A 4,533-nucleotide genomic window follows, 5' to 3' on the forward strand; every position below is an offset into this window, starting at 1 on the left:
AAAGGTAAAGTTGACATGGCTTTGCTATACTTATATTACTAAAGATTCATACAGCTGGCATTGTGGTATTGAAACAATTGTTATGTCTGTCTATATCCTAAGTCTTGTAGTTCTTGAAGATGGACAAACCTAGATCTTAAATGGGTCAGGTTCTGTGGGGTAGTGACAGCAGGTTTTCTCCTCCAGAAGAGCATCAGTCCAAAGGATTGCAAAGAGGGTTGGCATGGAGGGGCTTGATGGTGGCCCTGAGTAAGGGTGTAGACGTGCACTAAAATCCCCTGATTTGGTGGAGGGAGAATTTCCCAGGCTCAGTGATGTCAGGGTGTCTTCCAAGTGTCCCCAGTGGGTGGGTTGAGCTGGAGATGGGGCTGCTGTTGCGGGGGGCTCACTGGGGATGAAGCTGCGTATCGCAGCACTGTCACTGTCGAGATTTGGGGAAGCTGCTGTGCCAGGCTTGCAGGGGCTGGTTATACCACACTGGGATCTGCTCCAGCCCCTGGGGAAGTGCAGAGTCAGGGTGGTGCAAAGGTACTTTGGCATACAGAATTGAGGCCAGTCACACCAGTGCATGCCCATGTGCTCACATAGGCCTTGTGCGGATGATGACCTGGGTGATGGTCTCTGTAAAAATACTTTCAGAGGACAGAGGAGCATCCTAAGCCTAGTGGAGTCGCATCACTTTACAGTGCTTCTGCCTTTTCCTCTGACCAATATTGGTTTAAGATTCCCTCTGCACAGGGCTTGGACATGCTGGCTCATGGCAGATACGCTCATTAAACAGCTTTATATCTTCAGCAGGTCTGATGGGGGCTGGGGCGGTGTGGGTGCTAAGGACCATGGTTGACAGCTCAGAGGTTGCAAGTTTGAGGCCACAGCAGAAGGCCTCACGGTATGGCCTGTCTGATCACACTGCATCTGTGAATGCTGCTGAATACCTTGTCACAAGGAAGGAAAGGAAGCAGGCCTGAGAGCACCAATATCCATCTCAGTGTGGTCTGGTTTGTTCTTGCTTGAACATCTTCATGCCATTTTCTCAGGAGGTTGATTAGGAAGGTGCAAGGATCTGCACCGAGTGGTGTTTGGTGACAGGAGTGTGTGTGCTTTTGTGCTGGGCATTATGCTTCACAAAATTTCCACTGCCAATATAACTTTTTAATGTAATTACTTCAGCATTTCTATTGTGGCAGCCACAAGAGGTGGCAGGCAGGGCAATATTGTGCAGAGGGAATCGGTGTAGGCTCAGGGAAGCCTGGGCTCTGGCCACAGCTCTGACACTGGCCTGCTGTGTGGCCACCGGTGAGTCCCTTCACCTCTTTCCAGCCGAGTTTCCCCATTTGTAGTACGGGGTTGACAGTACTGGCCTGCTCAGTAAAGTGCTTTGCAAGCTAGGAGTGCAGGATATCAGCTGAGTTGGATTATTACAGGCCAAACAAAAGCACAGTGCAAAGCTATCTGAAATCCTGCTTCATCCTTCAGCTGTGCATTTCCTTAGCTGCTATTTTGATAAGGTTTTGTAGCGACAATGATATTCCTTTCTGCTTCTGATTTCTAGTGTCTGCTTGAACTAGTTGATCATGAAAGCTTGCTGGATGGCTCTCCTTGGGCCTGGGAAACCTTTCACCGCAAGGCTGCAGAGGCAGCAACCTAGCCAACTTCCTCTGGGGAAACATGGCAGCATGCTCGAGTGTGGAGACCCTCTCTCCTGCTTCTACGCACACACACATGCATGTGCACACACGCATGTGCACACACACATGTGCAGTGAGAGAAAATCTGGCCGGTTTCTGTGGCCAGTCTCTTTGGAGACTGCTGGCAAGGGTACCGGCTGTGACTGGTGGGTGGTGGAGGAGGAGTTGTATAAAAACCTACCCTTAGGTCCTACTGTGAAATCTCCCCATGCCTCCAAAAATCATCATGTGTGCAACTGAATTCAAATTTGATGCTAATGGCATCTTGTGGGTAGATTTTTTTGATCTCACTTCAAGAAACAGAATGTTTCCTATGTCAACTAAACTGTGTTGGACATGCTAGTGTTTTTAATCAGTGGTCCACATCCATATGAAAGTCTCTGTTTTTGAAACTATCATTCACCATAGAGCAGGACGTCACGCAGTCCTAAGGGAGATCTGATGCTGGGTTGCTTTTTTCTGCCGTCACTGAAGCTTGCAGGAGTGCTGCTGCTGCTGTCTCGGCGTCCCGCATCTCCACAGCGTGGTCGTTAAAGGGCTCACGAGTCGATGTGGACAGTGGTTGGAAGTTGGCTCCCCAAGAAAGCAAAGGGTCAGCAATGGGTTCTCCAGCATTGACACCCAGTCCAAAGGGATCCCATGCATCCTTCTGGAGTTGGGGCTGCAGATCGAGCTGTTGTAGCGGTTGGTTGCTCTGAATTTCACCAGTAAGTTGAATAATTTGACCCTCCTCTGCTAGGTCATGTTTTTGCCTTGGATTTTCCTTGTGCGGTTCTAAGGTGCTTACATTGAAAGACAGTTGTTTCTTACCCTGTGAATTTTGCAGGGCTCTTTCAGGTGGGAACTGGGCATCTGTGTCATTGATGCCAGGAACTGTTTTGCTTATGTTTGTTGAATTGCTGTCTGCTACAGGCAACAAGAGGTTATTGGGCTCTAAAAGATCCCTGCCTCCTAAGCAAAGCTCAGATTTCTCACATGATTCCTTGAAGTGGTTCGATGAAGACAAGGTTTCATCCTTTAGTGCCAAGTCGTGATCACCCAAGCCCGTTAGGTTTTGTTTTTCATGTAGACATGCATCATGGAGACTTTCTTCACTGGTGAGACTTAGGCTAGTGTCATCTGGGGTAATTGGTGCCAGAGGAGACTGTAAAAGGCCAGTTCTGCCTTCGAAGGTTTCTGGAGCTCCTTTCAGAGATGCCGTTGACAGAACTGCAAGCAGACCGCCATCGCCATGCTGCTGTAGAGACTGCGCGTTGAAATCAGGTTGGCTTTCAACTCCAAGACCAGGGACCTCATCAACATTTCCAGGACTGGCCGGACTGCTTTCACCAGGCATCAACACAAGCACCTGGGTCTCTAAGACCTCAGTGCTGCTTAAATGTGGAGGACTCTCTCTTTGCGCAGATCCCACATGGGCCCCTGAGTTTTGCTTTGTATTTTTGGAAGTTGCCACAGCTCTTCCAATGGGAGCTACAGCCTCATCCTCGGAGGCCTTTTGCCTTGATGAGGTTGAGTCGGTGATCTGTGACCATGATTCTCCATCATTTTTTTCCTCTGAAAGCTTTGGTGAGGGTTTTGGGGTAAGAACTCCCTTTTGATTCTGTTCTTTATCTGGGCAATAGCCAAATAATGTGGCCAAGGCAGACTGGGGCTTTGTGGGTTTCTTTCTCCCTTTTAGCTCTTTCCTTGGGGTGCTGCTTTTATTTTCAGAAGCAAAAAGCCTAGCAAAGTAATTTTTCCCCAGACTGGAAGCTTTTGCTGGTGGCTCTTTTCCAGGCTCTCCATTTCCGGTGTCTTTGGTTTGGGGAGCACTAGCAGGTAAGTGCGACTCACCTTCGTACTGAGGTTTCACACCCACAATACCATTTCCAGCTAAATGATATTCAGGTTTCTCTGATGATTCCTTCGATTTCAAAGGTTCAAGCATCTCGCTGGGTGGCTCAGAGACAAGAAGGATGCTCCCTCGCATGTCATCTGGACCCCGTAACTTGAGCTTGGTTCCTTCTTTTCCAGTTGTCTTGTCATGCGAGTCCCCTGTTGCACTGACTGCTTTTGGACGCGTGTCCCCTGGTTCTGACTTGTCCTTAGCAGACAATGCAATACTACCCGGCAAAGCATCCCCTTGCAGGCCGTCTGCTAGTGGGCCGCACATGTATTGAGATTCTGCCGCTTGTAGGCAGGTTGCAGTCTCATCCCCTGTAATCTGGGCCTGTGCACATGGAGAAATGGCTCTTTCTTCAGGTTTACTTTCCTGAGATCTATGCCCAGGACTATATTTCAGGATCTTGTAGGACTCTGATGTGCTCTCCGGCTGCATTTTGTTCTCAACCCCTGGCTCGCTGCTTTTAATTCCAGCCAACACGTTTTCCCTAGATCCTTGCAAGTTTGTCTTGGAAGGTCTTGGCATAAGCACTCCAGGGAGCTCTTGGCTGGCCGTCTCCGAATCCTCATTGACCTGCTCAGCTGCCTGGTACAACTGAGCCAAAACATCAGGCTCGAGTGAACTGACCTCCGTGTGAGGTGTTGCTGGTTCCTCGGAGAGGCATGGAGCTTCATCACTTTGGACAGCATCATGCTCAGCTACGTATGTCTGGGCTCCAAAATGGGAGGAAAGAGAGCCCTCAGCCCTGCTTGGGTGGTGGGTACCTCCGCATGGTGGCATGGTTTTGACGCTGCCTACTTCAGCCTCTCCTGCTACATGAGCGGCCAGCTTACCACTGCTCCCTTCTTGGGGGTGCTGCCTGTCCTGTGGGGTAGATACGGTGGGTGGTGGCTGCCCTGGCAGGTTCCCTGTCACTTGGGGAAGCGGTCTGGTGCCCCGACTGCTCAGAGTTATAGGTCCTGC

The 4,533-nt window shown here is 49.8% G+C and overlaps 1 long non-coding RNA gene across 1 annotated transcript in view; it reads right to left on the minus strand.

Moving 5' to 3' along the window:
- The window catches only part of LOC109291204, a 19,415-nt gene that overhangs the window by 6,272 nt on the left and 8,610 nt on the right, over nt 1-4,533 (minus strand). Inside the window, exon 2 of the long non-coding RNA XR_002095769.1 lies at nt 3,052-3,058. This is a non-coding gene — a long non-coding RNA (uncharacterized LOC109291204). The remainder of the gene's footprint in view (nt 1-3,051; nt 3,059-4,533) is intronic.

Source organism: Gavialis gangeticus, unplaced genomic scaffold (assembly GCF_001723915.1).
Source record: "Gavialis gangeticus isolate Ggan-Ray unplaced genomic scaffold, GavGan_comp1, whole genome shotgun sequence".
Taxonomy (NCBI): Eukaryota; Metazoa; Chordata; order Crocodylia; family Gavialidae; genus Gavialis; species Gavialis gangeticus.